This window comes from Neltuma alba, unplaced genomic scaffold (genome assembly GCF_004799145.2).
Source record: "Neltuma alba isolate B1F8T4 unplaced genomic scaffold, ASM479914v2 tig00011768_pilon, whole genome shotgun sequence".
Classification (NCBI taxonomy): domain Eukaryota; kingdom Viridiplantae; phylum Streptophyta; class Magnoliopsida; order Fabales; family Fabaceae; genus Neltuma; species Neltuma alba.
Genome location: NW_021636392.1, coordinates 254,157 through 272,982, shown reverse-complemented (window position 1 = coordinate 272,982; position 18,826 = coordinate 254,157). Strand labels below are relative to the sequence as shown.

Sequence of the window (18,826 nt, the reverse complement as noted above, 5' to 3'; positions counted from 1 at the left end):
ACCAAAATATATATGTATAGCTATGCCCTATCATATAAGCTAGTTGATAGTGTTAATAGAGTAGTGAATATTATCATAAGAGTTTTTATTCACATTATAAATGTTGAAAAAAATAGCCTGAAAAAAATCCTAGCCTAAAAATCTGGGAAAAAAACATATGGTTAATGGAGTTAAGGAAGTTGTAAATATCATTATAAGAGTTATTAATCATGTTACAAATGTTTAAAAAAATGTCAATTTAAAAATCTAAAAAAATACATGTTTAATTGTGTTAATGAAGTTGTGAAATTGTTATAAAGTATTAATCACATTGCAAATATTGAAAAATTTATAAAAAAAAAGTTGCTAGTCATTGAAACTTTAGTACCTAATGACCCACCTAAAGTCTAGCATGGGTTGTCGACAGCTGATCAACCAACTAGTGAGGGGAACTTAAGATTTTTATAAAAAATAAAAAATCTTAAAATAAACTTATAAATTTACCAATATTTCAAAATTCAAATTTAATCATCATGACAAATTTGGAATTTGTTAAATTCATGTGATCTTTTAGGATTTTGAAATTTAAAAATTACTTTTTTGAAATATTCTCCATTTAAAACTATAATTATGTAGGCAACAAATGCCTTTTGTTCGATTACAATTGCCCTTCGCAACTTGCTCGGAAGATTCACTAAAAACAAAACAATACTGTAGTGATGGGACATGTAATTATGGGTGAAAACAAGTCAAGTGCCTACCAGGGGCCTATGGCCTGGCCTGTTTTCTAAAAGAGACAGGCTCAGACCTGTTTAACTTAAGAGGCCAAGCTTAGGCTCTCTAAAAAACCTGTTAAGCCTGTTAGGCTGGCCTGAGCCTATTAGAAATTTATAATTATAATATATGAAAGAATTAGTTAATATTATTATTATTAATGTGTTCTTTTAATTTATTTTTCAATTTTACTATATAGTTAATAGCTTAATCCTTTCTTAGATTTTGAAGTTTAGTTGACAAGCGAAGATAAAAATATAATTTAAAATAATAATATCAATAAATAATGTGATGTTTAAATCTTAAAAATATAAATAAAATAGGAAAGAAAAATTTGGTTTGAGAATGATAAATTAATTAACTTGTGTATTATGTTAATTAAAGTATGATACCCTCTTTATTCATTGGAAAATTAATAGTTTTTTCTCTTTATTTATTTGTCTTAATTTTAATTTTTTGTGTGTGCTTAAATGTAGTCTTGTTCTAAATTTTATCATACAATTAAACCTAGTTTTTAATAATATCTTTGTAAATTGTAATTAAGATTTAAAATGGTACTTATGATACTAAAATTTAAATAAAAGACAAGACTAAAGAAAATATAATTGTAATTTTGAATTTTTTAAAAAATGTAGGCCTTTTAACAAACTTCACCGTGGGCCAGGCCTTTATACAGGCCAGGCATAGGTTGAAAAATAAATATGTAACAGGCCACAAGTCAGATTCAGGCCAATAAGTTTTAAAACAGGCCTAGCCTGCTAAGAGCAAAATCTGGCCTGTTTCCACCCTTACATGTAGTCAATACCTTGGATATTACTGAACACCGAAGGACCATAAAAGGTTGTAAATGGCCACCACCCATTGAAAGCCTACCCTTCGTCAAAAGTAATCTCTTCATTTAGAGTCCCACCAAGCTCTGCTTTCTTCGGTCTGTTCAGCGTCTCCATCACAGACTCGAGGCCCAACATCACATCACCCATAGACGGCCGTTCATTCCCATCATCAGCTAAGCATTGTAAGGCAATCTTTGTATTCCTTCAAGCTTTCTGGAGTTATACTTTCCTTGATGAATGGATCCAATGTCTCATAAATCTTATTCTCATCAACACATCTTCAAATCCACTCTACTAGGTTTTGTTGCTGCCTCTCCACTGCACGAATGATTGGAGGCCTCCCACACAATACCTCTAGAAGGACCACTCCAAAGGAGTACACATCTGACTTCTCTATCAACCTTTGACACCTGTAATACTGTAGATCTAAGTATCCAATGCTTCTTTTTACTACTATGCTTATGTTAATATTGGACCTCGTGATTCTTGAGGGTCCTATTTTGGAGAGTCCGAAATATGAAATCTTGGCCATCCAGTTCTTATCGATCAGGATGTTTGATGACTTGATGTCATGGTGAATGATAGCACCCTTTGCCCCTGCATGTAAATAGTGTAGTCCTCTAGCTGATTCAAGACAAATCTCCAGCCGTTGATGCCAAGAAAGTGGGCGCTAATCAGACTTGTAGAGATAGTCATGTAGGGTCCCACAAGCCATGAACTCGTAGACAAGGATCATCTCATTGCTATCTACTATAACCGATAAGAGACACTAAATGATGGTGACGGAGTTGAGAGAGCATTTCAATCTCAGTTTTTGAACTCTTTGAGCCCTTGTTGTGAACCTTCTTTAAGCCTTTTGATTGCCGCAACAACTGAACCGTTGTCAATTTGGCCTTTATAGACATTACCAAACCCACCAACACCTATAATTAAGCTGTCATCAAAATTATTAGTGGCTCCTTTAACCTCACTAATTGAAAAGCACCCACACAGATCAGATGATAACAGTGAGGATTTGTTTGTTTCTGACGTTGATACTGATTTTGGTCTCCACTGGGAATTTCCTTCTTTGACTGCAGCTCTAGCCAATTGAGAATAAGCCAGCAAAACGATGAGAGATAGCAAAATGAAGCTGGCAGCTGATCCCACAATTTTGGAAATTATTCTTATTTTTTCTCGGCTCTCGACTATGGAATCTCGAAGGTTATTTAAGCCACTTATTTTAAAAATTTCAATACCATTCAATAAAACATCTCTGTAAGTGCTTGTCGCAGTTGGGGTTGGTTGCAACTTAATTGAAAGATTGAGATTCTTCAAGCTTCCCTTGCCTTGCATTGACGCCGCATAGTCCCTATGCGCAGGAATATTTCTCTGACTGTGCGTCCACAACATTACATCAGCGACAAACTCCACCAAAGCATCATTTATGAAGATTTGGAAAACTCTATCTTCAGTTTTTTCAATGTGTTCATCAAACTAGCAAAAATGCAATCTCACCAAATAAAAAAACTGAGTCGACTTCAAATTCCCAAGTCACATTAAATTTAGACGTTTCTTTCAGCCCATAATTTCTGGCAGTCATGTATAATTCATCAGGTGCAAAATAATTTTGATCATCTCTGTACACTGGATGTAATGAACCAAAACCTGCTGAAACACTTAGCGGTCGCTCCCTCTCCAAGTAGTCATTGTCTTGGTCCCAATAGCGAAACATGCCTCTGTCTTTATCGGGAGAAATATGACGTCCGCCAACATTAATTCTGTACGCAGTCTCCTGAGCACTGTCGTTCTGGACCGGAAACTGCATGGTTCCATCATATTGCATCATAGATTGTTGGTCATCAGGTTTGGCGTAGTAAAGAAAGGTAGGCATAGAGACAACCTCGATGCTGTTGACAAAAGCATAGGCTTTTGGATGAGATCCGTTGGGCATGAAGGTTATGGTAAGCCCCTCACCGGGGTCAACAGCGTTGACGCAATACTCTCGTAAAATGGTTTTTTGGCCAGCGACATCAGCGATGGTTGAAGCATTGAAGTCTTGCAAAAGAGAGTGACGGGTAAAGATGGGTAAAAATAAACTTCTGGCCGTCGGTTTTCACATGAAACCGGTAGGAGAATATTCTGAGCGAGAGAAGCGAACGGTGTTGTAAGGGATTGTTTTGCCCAAGTTCCTTGATGCTTACTGATGAGTTGTCGTTGTTGGAGTGTTCGATGAGAGAGAATCGTCCAGAGTCTTTGCGTCCAGTCCTGTTCCGGCCATCGGAACAGGGAAAATTGCCGGAGCTACCACAGTTGACTGCGAAATGATCAGCAGGAGTGTAGGATGCGCAGATGGTGAAAAGGATTTGGAAGAGTAAGAGGGGAAACATGGTCATGGTTGGTGGGTTAGTCATGCTGAAGACACGTTCTCGTTCAAGCTGCTCTCACATTAGTTACAGCGAAGAAGCCATCCCGGTAATCGCCAAACAAATGCAATGCCGAGAAGGCAGCTTCATTTTGGCTGACCTTTTGGAAATTACTTTATCATAACCAGCTTCATTATTATTTTCAAATGACTTCAACGCATAAAGCTATATAAATGTGTGTGTCTCGTAATATTTTTTTTTTTTCAGTTTGAATAGATGCAAAGAATATACAAATTAATTTTTTTATATAAACATATGTCGTGTCCGGTAGTTTTATAGAAGGAGAATCTCACAAAAAAAATTAAAATTACTAAATTTTAAATTAAGTTTGGTTCTTAAACTTTAATAGGTTTTGATAATACTTTACTTGTAGATATTTCATTTTTGCAAAAAAATCTTAAATAAAATTTAGCAATTTAAAATTTTTTTTGTAGGATTTTTCTTTTAACATAATGATTAAGTATGAAAAAAAGGAAACATGATATGTATGAACTCATAGAGGGAAAGCAAGAATTTAGAGAACATGTAAGCCAAAATAGGAATTTTGGGCCAAATGATGTAATTATGAGAGAAGTTTGGGCGCACAAGCATAAATAAGAAACATATTAGGCCAAAAGTGTAATTATGAAACAATGCCGAAAAATTTGAGAAAATTCAAACAAAATTCCTCCAAAATAGAAAAGAGATATCCAGGATATTTTTAAGGCCGAGAGAAATTATTTAAAATAAATAATTTATTTTGCTAAAAGACCTATTTTTGGGTAAAATTTTAAAGAGATAAATGTGAATATAATTATTAAAATTATATCAAGATTTAGAAAGGAAGTAAAAACTATGAATTATTATTTTTGGAATTTAAAGAGTATATTGAGAGGATTATTTCCCCCAAAATGAAGTCAATCATTTTAAATCTAATTTTTGAAAAATTTACTGTTTGGCCGGAAAATTTAGCCCATGTCCAATCCTTTTTTTCTTTTGTGGTATAAATCAGAGTATCATCAAGTCATTTTAAATTTGAAACTAATCTCTATCGAGTTAGAAGCTCTAAGATTAAAGTGCTTGGCCAATCTTCACTCACATATTTAACCTTTATCTTGGCATAACAAATATTACACAATCATTACCTCCATCCTATTTATAAGTTATTTCTAATTGGCTAAAAAATATAAAACCCTCCTGAATTTTAAGTCAGTTTCATGCAAAAATTTTAAGTCAGGCTTCACATTTTAATTTTAGACATTGAGCCCTCTGTCCTTAATTTTGCCATTAAGTTAACTAACAAAAATTGTCACGTGAGATATACAAGATGACATGACATCTTTATGCAGTATAATATGACTTCAATTCTAAAAAAAGAAAAAAAAAACAAAGTTGAAAAAATTGAACCAGTCATAAAGCGGTTGAGACACTAATTTAAGAATTAATAAGTTAAAATGCTTTAAAATATTCATATTTGAATGATAAAAATAATATATAATTTCTAATGAGCACTCATTTAAAAAATAGGAAAAAGGACACTAAAATATCTTCAAATTAGAGTAGGTGAATTTCAAAATCCCAAATTAAACTCTTTATACAATTTTGAAATTTTAAAATATTGTGAAATGATAACACTGTTTTTATTCTTGGTGACTATTTTCTTATAGCTATTAACTACTCTAATTTAACTATTGACTATTTTTGTTTTCAAAATTCCAATGACTACTTTTACATAGCAATTGACTACATAAGAGTAATAAATAACTAAACAAAAAATAGTCACTAAATCTCTAACAATACTTAATGCATTTTTATATTTTTGAAATAAAAGTAGTCAATAGTAAAACTAGAGTAGTTAATAGCTAAACAAGAGTAATCATCAAAATTTCAAAAATTAAAGTAGCTAATTATAATACTAGAGTAATCAATAGCTAAACAAAAGTAGTCATCAGAATTTTAAATCAAATGTAGCCAGTAGCTAAAAAAAAGTAGTTAATACATAAGAAAAAGTAGTCACTGAAACTTTGAGAACATGTCATTGAAGCTCCGGTGGCTGGCCACAGGCAGGGTTGCTAGCGCCAGAGCCCTAGCAACTGGAAATGATGAGGTGGCAATATTTTTAAAAAGGGCATTTGTGTAATTTTATAAGATTTGAAAATTTTAAAATAGTACAAGGGGTCTGAATTATAAATTTTAAAATTCCTTCACATTGATTATTCCTTTAATTTTTTAGGGTATTTTATTATCTTTTTCTCTAAAAAGGTAATTTTATCAAAATACTATAAACAATAAAAAAAAATTATCCAAATGCTATACAGCGGGAACTATTTACCCATATATTATATCTTTTTAAAACTCGTTCACGCCATGATGACCTTTCACTCTGACAACGATTTTTTTAAGTAAAAAAAAAAAAAAACTCGTTCAGGCTGTGAATGAGTTCAACTATTTCCGTTTTTATATTCAACAAAAGTTACAACTAAGTACCCAATTTCATCGACTTTCTATGTCCCCGCCTTTTGAATTGTTGAGAAAATTACAGTTAAAACCCCATCTTATCATATCCATTGCTTATTTTCTTTTACTCTATATCTTCTTTTAAATAGAATAAATACAAGTAGATTTTATATAAAAAAATTCTTTTTATTTTAGTGCTTAAATTTAGGAGAAAATATATAAATAAATTGAATAAACATAAAATATTTAAAACTTAATAGGTTCACAAATTTTATGAAATAGCTAAATAAAAACATAAAAAACTTTAAGTTCTTAAAATCACTTAAAATAATTTAATAAACAAACACTTAAAACTATCATAATGAGAATATCATGTTACTAGGGCTTTCTTTCATATCGAAAGTGTCACGTTACCTTAAATAATTCAGGAAAAAACAAAAATGAAATATGTAAGAATAGGTATTGGAGAACAATAAGAAAATTACTACTTTAGTGTTTCTTTATTAAATTATTTTAAGTGATTTAAAGAACTTAAAATTTTTAATATTTTTATTTAGCTGTTTAATCAAATTTGTGACCCTATTAAGCTTTAAATATTTATGTTTATTAATTATTTACATATTTTTTTTCTAAATTTAAGTATCAAGATAAAAAATTATTTTTCTACAAAATCTACTTATATTTATTCTATTTAGAAGAAGATGTAGATTAGAAGAAAATAAGTAATAGATCTGATGAGATGGGATTGTAACAGTAATTTGCTCCGCAACTCGATAGGCAGGAAAGCTGCTGAAATTGTTTACTTAGTTGGAATTTTTGCCAAAAATTAAAATGGAAATAGTTGAACACGTTCATGTTTTCTTTTTTTACTTAAAAAAAATAACTATCAGAGTAAGAGTTCATGATTGGCATGAACAAGTTTTTAAAAAATATAATATACGGATAAGTAGTTTCCACTTTTTACTGTTTACAGTGTTTTCATAAAATTACCTGCATATCAAATTTTTTTTGTTTTTATTTGTTTTTTTCTCGTGACTTAATGAAATTTTTAAAAAAAAATTTCTCTTTCCTCTCTCCCTCTTTCTTCTCTCTCCCACGTGAGCACTGCCATTTGTCCTTTCCGATTAGTCTTCTCTTTTTCTCTCTTTCCTTCTTTTAAACGGAGAACAACTGATCTTTTCTCCATCTGGCCAAAAAAAAAAAAACTGATCTTTTCTCCTTCAAGACGCCTCGTGTATCCAAAGGCCTCTTTGATTGAGAAAATCAATCTTAGTGAAAATAAATAGAAAAAAAATTCCTTAGTAGAAAATTTTTATGAGAAAATTATAACAAAGTCTCATTCAAGAGAATTAAATATAAAAACATTTATTAAAATGATCAAATTATTCTGACGTCTCAAGAAACCTCAGAAAATTTATTTGTTTAATGACTAAATTACCCTTATTTTTTTAAAAGTTTACATTGATAATTGAAAGAGCAGTTATTGACAATTTAAAATGTAAAAATTAACAACTATTGCTGCAGGTATTAACAACTCATACACAACATTTTGTGATATCCTGAGAAAATGTGTTGTCAATACTTGTCACGATAGTTGTTAATCCTTACATATTAAATTGTTAACAATTGCTCTTTCAGTTGTCAATGCAAACTTAAAAAAAAAGATAATTTAGTAATTAAATAAATAATTTTTTTTCAATGAGGTCCCTTAGGACTTTAGAATAATTTGATAATTTCAAAAGATTTTTTGTATTTAATTCCTTTATGTGGGACTTCATTATAATTTTTCCAATTTTCATTCGAGTGAGATTTTAGTTTATGCTAACGTTAAAAATTAATTCAATAAATGTTATGAATATTACATAAGTGGATGCCTATAACCTCTAACTTTTAGAAATTTCATAGGATTCCTCATCTTTAAGTGTAATAAACTACATAATCTTCCTAATGAATGACTTGGGAGGAGTTTCTTATTGTTAATGCTATTACGATGTTGTTTATTCCTTTATAACCTTAGTATAGGATTTTAATGCTTGGAGGCCTATAAATAGAGGCCATGCATAAGGCATTTGAGCCATGAAACAAAGCGAATGAGAAAGAGGCTATTGTCTTCTATATCTCTTGTTTTTTACTCTCTAGTCTCCTTATTTCTTCTAGTTTTGTAACAATAAAAAATTTACGTTTAGTTAGATAAAAATAGGCTAAAAAATTGAGCAATCTTACCATATTATCCCTAATAAAAAATATAATATTATGAAATAAAAAAAAGCTCTTTTTGACAAAAGACAAAATGATATAAATAAAAAATATATTTTTTAGAATAATAATATTATTAAAAAAATTCAATAAATTATAATTTAAATAAATAAAATATGACAAAAAAAGCAAGTAAGTGTGATTTTGATACACTAAATTCAAATTCTTTTGTATCAAATTTGAATTTGTTCGAGCATATTCAAATTTTTCTATCCAAATTCTAATTTCATGTGCGATATTCAAAATTTTGCGCAAAATTCTAATTTTGCCAAGTCATATTCAAGCCTTCTGTTCTGCTCTGGTTTTTATATTTTCACATTAAAAATGGTGATAAAAAATCAATTTATTTGACTCAAATGGCATGGCTAACGTGTCAGATTTTTCTAGAGGCGTTTTAGAATGCTGGAATGACAAACAAACTTAAAACTTTTTCATTACATATGAATATATAAACACACACACACATGCACGCAAGTTTCTTATCCAGCTTAACTGAGCCATGTAGAGATCCTAATTGGCGGGCACAGAAGTAGTTAGGAGTGAATAATGGAAGGGCGAAGCATGTAGGTAAATACGAGGATGTTATGGGGTTCTTTTACATTAATAATGTTGTTGATGGGTGTGTAGGTGGGATCGAGGTTGAAGAAAGATAGAGAGACATAGAGGGCATGATCACCGATAGGCATTCCATTAGTCCTCTCCGCCTAGCCACTAGAGATATTCTATAGTCAGGTTTTTAGGGGTAAATAGGTCAATCAACCTTTAGGATGAGTAACTGAAAATCTATTTGAGCTCTTTAAAAGAAAATTAAGCCCGAGTTCCATTCTTTTCCTGTCTCTTCTTTGAACTAAACAATTGCTGGTAATGAAAATTCCTCATTTTCTATATTTCATTGCAAGATTTTTCTTCAACCAAACAAGCCCGAAGCCTTCTCATTTTTCTTCTTCTTCTTCACTTCTCTATATGCCTCATCCATCTCTCTCTCTCTTGTCTTTCTCCTTGCCTTCCGGTCTTCTGTCTTTCAGGAGCACAGGCGGAGCATGAGCTTCTCTAACGAATAGTAAGGGTGAGAAAGAAGCTAAGGAAACAACCAACAACCCACCTAAACCAGCGGGTTGCCCAATTTTTTTTTTGGGTCCGATTCTAATCAGTTTATCTTAGGTTATTAGGGGTTGACTAACGACTGATTTACACACTAAACCAGATCAGACCAAAGGCTAGTTCGTCGGTTTTCAGCTTGAACCAGCCAGCCGGATCCAATTTGTTGTACTCTTAAAAAAAAAAAAAAGCCCTCCATTCCGCACATTGTTAATGTCAAGAAAGATTCTTTCCACGCATTGTGTATTCCGTGTTGAAAGCTCTTAGCAAAGATTATTATTCAGAAAATAAAAAACAAGAGGTATTCAGTGGATCAAATACACATATAAGAAGAAGTGGAAGTTTGCGTGGAGTACATCAGCTCTGTTGTTGCTTGATTGGTGATCCGCCAGTGTTAACTACCATTATGTTGCTTTTGGTTCAAGTTTATGGAGATTAATGATAAAAGAAAGTGAGGAGATATGTTTGAGATCATGAGAAGGTGCTCACAGGAATCTGTAGCAAGCATAGAACTTTTTATTCATGTTAGCCTGCCGCAAGTAGATGCAAAGGAGCCGAGGGTTTGTTTGTTAATCCTACGATGACATTTTAACCCTTGTGTGAAAAATATATAATTATCATAAAATTATCAATTGAGAGAAATGACATGTAGGATGCCATGTCATCCTCATTAATTTGACACAGCAATTTCTATTAGTAATTTATGGCAAAATTAACAGCAAGAGGCTTAATGACTAAAATTAAAATGTAAGGGGAAATTAAATTTAAACTTCAAAATGTCAGAAGATTATATGCAATTGTCCAAAGTTTGAGGGGTTTTTGTAGATTTTAGCCTTCCTATATTTCATTGAAATTGAGAAAAATTTTAAAATTTATGAGCTCTATCTAAAAATTTAGGAAAACTTAATCTTTTTAATCATTCAACTATTAATTCACTTATAATTCAAGGAGTGTTTGGTATCAGATAAAAGTGCTTTTAAAAAGTACTTTTCTGCAAATTGAGGCAAACTTTTTCACATATTTACTTTGTATACAATAACATCACTTTTAAAACCGTGGTTTAGTTTCTATTTAAATATCCTATCAATCCTTTAGCTACTCAACACCTAAACTTTTAATTTATTTAATAACTCAGTCCCTTTATCTTTTCATTTTTTATAGTATTGCCCTTATTATTTATAACAAAAATCCAAAAAAAAACCCTCTTGAATTTCAAAATCCTAAATAAGAAATTATTATAAAAATGTGTTGTCATTTGTTTTTTAAGTGTAATGAATTGCTATTAGAGTATAGTAAATAAGAATGATTTGAAATTTGAAAATTCAAAAGGCATTTTCTCTGAGATTTTTTCTTATTTATAGCTCATTTTTTAGTCCTCCTATATGGCATAAATTGCTTCCAACTCAACAACATGAGAAGTTTTTTCAAATAAAATTTAAGCAAGAAAGGAAGACGGAGAGGACGGACAAACAGGGCCAATAAGAAAGTTGTAGAGACGAAAAGAATGGCCACTGAAAGGGAGAAGAAACATACGGGTCTGTTTGGGTTCCTCCAAAAACCATGGTTTGGATAGGATGTCACCCAAACAGCATTAATTTCAGAGAAATAATTTGAAACCGTGATTTGGACTAAAACCATGGTTTTGGAGTCTAAAACTATAGTTTCAGAAAAATGAATTCATTCTGCTTCTAATTCAAATTGGAGAGTATGATTGTGTTTGTCAAAGTAAATCTCAACAATAATATAACTTTAAAATCCTTCAATTACTTTTTTATAAACATATTTAATCTTATATCTTATAAATATATATACACATGAATTAATTATTAATCGTATTATCTTATGTATTATTAATTATGTTGGTAAAAAATATATTATTAACAATTTTATTCCTTCAAATTAAAATATATCATAAAATCTATCTTTTATATAATTATTATATTAACTTATGTTTTTTTTAGTAATTTGTATATATAAAAAGTGCTTCTCATAACAACTATCTAAACACTCACTTTTCAGAATCACTTTTCTCAAAATCTATTCTCTAGAAACCATTCTCCAAATCATGGTTTGGTTTTATCCAAACCCCCGTAGTTAGATACAATCATGAAGATGGAACCATCTCATTTGTTCGGTGAGTAGTGCGGATAGTCCATAATCTGAAACTCAAGATTCCCCTCCTCAGCGAATTCAAAAGCTCAGTCCCAGCGAAAATAATACTTGTCCTGTTATGTGGTCTTCGCTTGCCTTCAACGGGATTCCAGGTCACCTCAAATAACAGTCCCGCCACTGCCTCCCCTACATGACGTTCTCCACGGTTCTTCATTTTTCGCTTAAATTTTATTCAAAAAATTCTCATGGACTTGAGTTGGAAGCTATTTATGCCATATAGGATGACTAAAAAAAATGAGTTATAAGTAATGCTACAAAAAGTTAAAAGATAAAGAATTGAGTTATAAATAAATTAAAAGTCCAGAGATTGAGTTGTACTAAGTTATAGTTGAGGAATTGGGTTATAAGTAAATTAATAGTTGAATGACTAAAAAATTAATTTTTCTAAAAAATTAAGAAGCTTTCAAATTTACCCTTATTAAATATACTTATTTTAAAAATTAAATAACATAAAAGAATACAAATGGGGCAAATAATTAACATAAAAAAAGTTAGATAGAAGGTTCACTTTAGTACTAAATATAAGGTCCTAATTTACTATGCCTCCCAAAATTGATAATTCTTTGCTTAAAATATCGCTATTGACCACACATCTTAAGGGGACTCCCAATAAAGAGTCAGCTTTAATACACATAATTAAATATGATAGTTGTAAGAAATTAAGATATATTTGTTATTAATAATTAACTTAGTTAACTTTTTAATATTTATAACTGGATTATCTGACTTTTATATTAAGAAAAGGACATAAGACTAGAAGGGGTATATTATAATTTGAAGTTTCCACGGTGGTGGATTTCTTCCATAACTATTTTTTTTTAATGAAATTATCAATTCATTATAACCTAGGTCAAAATACCCGCAGTTACACACGAGGTTAGTTCCACAACTATTTGTTTTCTTTTGAAGGCTTGATAATGATTTTTTTCCTGGCAAAAAAAAAAAGATTTTTGGATTTCCCCCTTTTTTTTTGCCAACGATATTTTTTCCCCTGACGTGGGAGTTGCCATTGTTGAATGAGCTGACTGCTGTGTCTGAAAATTATTTGCAAATTACAAATGTTATTATCTGATATAATTTGAGTATCCGTATACAAAGGTTTTTATTTTTCAGAATACCCAATAACAAAATTATATTTTGAAAAAAATAATAACAGAAAGAACTATGGACTCTTAAAAGATCGTTTGGCTTCTGCCCGCCGCCCATCCTTTGCCGCTAACGATGTCGTGTCCTATGTAATCTCCGCTGCCTCTTGTGTTTTCACTTTTCACTGCTAAAATCTGGGCACTGAACTTCACCAAATGCATTTGGTGATTTGGTAATAATATAAGAAAAAGCTGCACTCCATGAATTACTGACTGAAATGCTTTCAAGCACTATCATATTAATTAAAAACGTAATAATAACAATGTAAATAATTAATAATAGTTACGTACTAATAAAAATGGTTGAATGCATTAAATGTGTCCTAAAATTTAAGTGATTTTCAATGTTATCCTCATTAACTATACTAAATTCCAATATCATATTAATTTCTACTTTTTTATTGTGCATATTAAATATGAGCATATATAAAAAAATGTAATGCTCATTAAAACTATCATAGGGTCTTATAAAAAAATCATATTAATTAAAAATGTAATAATACAAATGTAAATAATTAATAATAGTTATATATTCCCTCTCATCTTTATTGTAAGAGACTGTTAACTAATTATTAATTATTAAACCTGTCCTAAAATTTAAGTAATTTTTAATAGGGAGAATCCTAATAAAAATCCAGCTAAAATGCCTAAGTCCAAATAGAGGCCTACACTTTAATGATTTTCTAATTAGGCTATGAGGCCTCATTAAGAATTTCTGAATGTTATTAAATAACCATAATGTCCCTCATTAATTAAAAAAAAATTTGATTATTCTACCCTTTCAAGTTGTCCCTCATCTCTTATGATTATTTTCTGGGACTAAAAAACATATATGTAATTTTACGGTATTTAGAATTTGTATATATAAGCAAAATTATTCTAATAAAACATTTTAAATTACAACATAAATAGCCTTGAAACAAATTTTTTTATTTTCTGTTGATAAATATTTATTTTAAATTTTAAAATATTTTAACTACAAAAAATATTTAAGACTAAGTTATTAAAAATAACCTTATTGGGTTGAATTCGCTTAAGTAAATAAAACTAACGAAATTATGAGAACATAGTATTAAATATTTCTTGTAAGTAAGATATTTAAAAATCTTAAAATAAATATTTATCAAAAAAATAAAAAAGTATTTCCAGGCTATTTATGTTGTAATTTAACAAGTTTTATTAGAATATTCTTGACGATTTTAGTGATACATACAAATTTTAAACACTATAAAATCACTTGAATTTTTTACTCCTACAAAATAATCATAAGAGATGAGAGATTATTTGGGAGGGGTAAAATAATTAATTTTTATTTTTAATTAAAGGGAGGCATTTTAGTCATTTGACAATATTTGAAAATTCTAAATTAGGCCTCATGACCTCATTAGGAATTTGTTAAAAGTGTAAGCCTTAATTTGGATTTAGATATTTCAGTCATATTTTATTGGAATTCACCCTTTTTAATATTACTCTCATTAACCACACTAAATTCCAACATTATATTAATTTATATTTTCTCATTATCCTTATTAAATATGAGCACATATATATATATATATATATAACATTTAATGCTTATTGAAACTATCATAGGGTCTTGTAGAAAAGACTAAAAATTTCTTCCAGAAGTGCTCTTATAATAACGATAAGAAGTAGTATATATTACCTATTTTAGTATTTAATATGAGAACTAGATCACTATTTATAAAGAGTGAAATAATTAATTAGGTTGATTATTTATCAAAATAATGTGGGTTGGTTTATAACAACTTAACAGATTTTGTCTTTTAAATTTATAATTTTTTTAAATTATTCCCATTAAATACATCTAGTAAATGAGCTTTTGTCAAAGGACAATTGTAACGCAAATGACGATTAAAGGCAATAATTTTAAAATAATCAACACATATTTTTTATAAATAGTTAATCTAATTAATTTTTTTAATTTTTATAAATAAATCATTTAGTTTTTTACAGGAAAGCATATCAGTCAGTAACTCGCGGCGTACAGCTTTTACTTATATTATTACCAAATGCACTTGGTGAAGTTCGGCGTTCAGATTTTACTTTAGCAATAAAAAACCAAGAAGCGGCGGAGATTACATGGGAAACGACGTGGTTGGAGGCAAAGGATGGGCGGCGGATAATAGCCAAACGCCTTTAATCTGATTTTTGCAAACAAATGTAAGATAAAAATCAGTTAATATAATATCATTAATTTTTATAAAAGTGAGTTGGATAAATTTAAACTTGTTTGAATGGATAATAAAAAAATAAGTTTAGGTATAAAATAACTAAAAATTTAAAAAAGACATAAGTTTTAAAATGACTTATAAACTAACATGTAATCTAATGATATATATAAGTATTTTAGATAGATCATGTAACATATAATATAATTAATTTAGTTTTTTTATTTGTTTAAATTAGCCTATGGGAATCTTATATTAAGCAGCAAAAGTAGTATATCAAAAGTATACAATTTGATAAATTTTAGGAAAATAATAAGTTAAAATAATTAAATTTTATTAGTTAATTTTATTAAAGAAAAAACATTAAATTATTGAGTCAAGACTCAAGATAAAGCCCACTTAAATACATTTATTTTTTCACTCTCATTGTTTTCTTTCTCCACGCTATGAATGGACAAAGCTCAAATTTTTAACCACATGTTTAGATCTCCGTTGGAGGGAACAAACGTGCATTGGAATTGGAAGTGGTAAAATGGGCCAGCTTGCCGGCTACGGGCCATATTTTGCCAGCCCACCGGCCAAGGGATACCTGGCAACTTTCATCTTTTTTAAAAAACTTTTTCGCACATATATTTACAATTTTTTAAGTTAAATTATAAATTTTTATAGACCAAATTCTTCTTATTCTTATATTTTCATATAATTATATAATTAAATTAATCTCAAAAGTGAAAATATAAACATATAATTCATTGTTAATAATTATTTTATTAGTATAAAAAAAGTAAAACAATAAAGAAAATGAAAAATCAAATTTAGAATCAAAATCTCTAACAAAATACAAAGTTATATGTAAATTAAGTGAAAATAATAAATTTTTTTATTAAAATTAAAATAAGAACTGTAAAAAAAATTTAAAAAAACAAAAAAGAGGCTGGTGGGCCGGGGGTTGGCGGGTTGCAGGCTGAAAAGGACTGCATCAAAATGGTCCCTATTTTTTTAACCCAACTCGCCACCTTATGACGGGTCGGCGGGTTGAGCCTTACCGGCTCTAATTGGAATTGATGAAACTGGGGTTTGTGGATCAATTGGAGTTTTTATGTTGTTTGGGTTTTTTGTCTAACCAATTTTTGCTTGAAAAGTTAGTTTACTTGGAATGCTCAAATTTTGAGCTTTTTGAGTTGCCACCATGGAGAGGAAAGCAAATGAGGATAAAAAAAAAAAATCAATGTATTTAAGTGGGCCCTAGCTACCTTAATCCAATAATTTGATGCTTTTTTAAGTAATAATTTAATTATTTTTAATATATTGTTTTGCTTAAATTTATTAAATTATATACATATGATATATTATCTCAGGTCTTTAGTGTGAGATTTAGTGGACTAATTTGAAGAGATTAAGGAAGATAAATAAATTACTTAATTATATCATATGTTACATGATCTCTCTAAAATATGTATGCATATCACTAGATAAAAAATCAATTTATAAGCTAGGCAAATTAGTTTTAAAAAAAAGATATAATTTTTAGTCATTGTACATCTAAATTTACTTTTTCATTGTTTATCCAAACAAATTTCAATTTATCAAACTAACTTTTATAAAAATCAATTCAAATATAAATGACATTACAGTAATTGATTTTTAACCTAACTCATATTTAAAAAAATTAGATAAAATAAACATTAATTTTATCATCACTAATCCCAACAAACCCTAACTTTTGTGGCCTTTTTTAAAGAAGCTCATTTGCTTTCATGATGAATCCAAACATCACTTCACCTAAAAACGACATAATAAGCACATTGCACATTTTTCAAGGCATGTTTGAGAGGATCAAACGCTGCTACAAACACGCTCTAAACTAGCGTTCGCATTATGTGCTGCTCAGCCTTAGTTTTTTTTTTTTTTTTTGGCTTTCTCCCCTTTTTACCTTCCTTATTAAAAAAAAAATATATGCATTTAAAATTATTTTTGGTTTAAGTTTCATTAGTACTTTAAAGTATTTTTTCAAGTATGTTCATTATATTAAAATATTGTATTTTATCTAACACGTTGAAATTTTTTTTAGATGTGTCACACTTCTTAAAATATTTTTTGGCATAATTATCTAACACCCTAAATTATTCTTTAGGCAAGTTCAGCATCCTTAGAAATATTTTTTGATTCATTCATCATTTTGAAATATTTTGTCAGATGGGTCTAGTATCCTCAAATATTTTGTGATTTATCCAACGCTTTCAAATATTTTTTCATATACATCCAGTATTTTACTGAATACACATGAAAAATATTTTAGAATATTGGATGAAACTTAGTCCAAAAATAATTTTAATATATACTACCTCCGATTCTTAATATAAATGCTAGTTAATTAATTTAAGTAGATTAAGAAAACTAGTTAAATTAATTATTTATAATAAATAGGTATTATTTTTTTCTAAAATATCCTTACTAATCAAGTATATTGGCTAAAATTACTATTATTATAATGACTATCTTGGAGAAAAATGGATAAATATGATAAACAAATTGAATTAGGATCTTATATTTATGATTAAAATAAAAATTAAATAAACTATTATATTAAGAACATGAGACAATATATAAATTTTTTGTGATGAATAAGAAGGAAAGAAGAAAAAAAAAAGAAAAAAAGAAAAAACGAAGATCTCACACTGCTTAGCACTCAAAACGTTTGCGTTTTGAGTGTTGAGCGCGTCGTGCTCAATAGGCTGATCAGCATGAAATGCGGACGCCTCAAAACCACTTCACATATTGTTCCACATCTGTCCCATTCCTCGATAGAGCCCTTTGCCTTCAAGTTTGGGCATTCCATGGAATTCATCAAGCAATATCAATTTAACCTGTCACCTCCATCCATATGGAAGACCTAGACATCCCTGGATCTAATTTTCTCTTCTTCGGATAATCTCAAATTCGAAATATCCATCGCCACCCGTTTCTCAATACATTGCATCCAACTCGTGCTCCGCCACTTTCTTGGAAGGCGTGATGGATTTGGAGATAGTGAAACCTCCAAAGATATATAGATTTGGCATATATTCCAAACAATAATTTTAAAAATAATTCTACAGTATATCAAATAAATATGTAAACAAAAATGATCTCAATTTATGTGAAAATATTTTTAAAAGTGTTTTTTGCTGATTCCAAACACCCTCACAATACTTCAAGCAGCATCACTTTAACCCAGTAAACGTCAAGCTTTTAACCCTTGATGCCGTGATATATATATATATATATATATTATTCTTAATATATGAGCTAATTAGGGAGTTGATGTTAGTCCTATATATAAAACCTATTTCACATGTTTATCAATTTTTTTTCAAATTAACCCTATTAATATTCTCCCAACAATAATCAAGTAGGAAAAGGAGGAAGAAAATTAAGAAAGATGCTTAGGATGTTTTAAAAAAAACATATCATATTAACTAATTAAATTAATATTCTTAATCCATTCAAATTAATTAATTAAGTGTTAGTTTAAGAACCAGAGGAGTACTACACTT

At 29.5% G+C, this 18,826-nt stretch overlaps 1 pseudogene; it reads right to left on the bottom strand.

Annotated features, from left to right (window-relative positions):
• Window positions 1-1,866: 1,866 nt before the first annotated feature.
• LOC114717688 (receptor-like protein kinase FERONIA) lies at window positions 1,867-3,961 on the bottom strand (annotated as a pseudogene).
• Window positions 3,962-18,826: the final 14,865 nt, after the last annotated feature.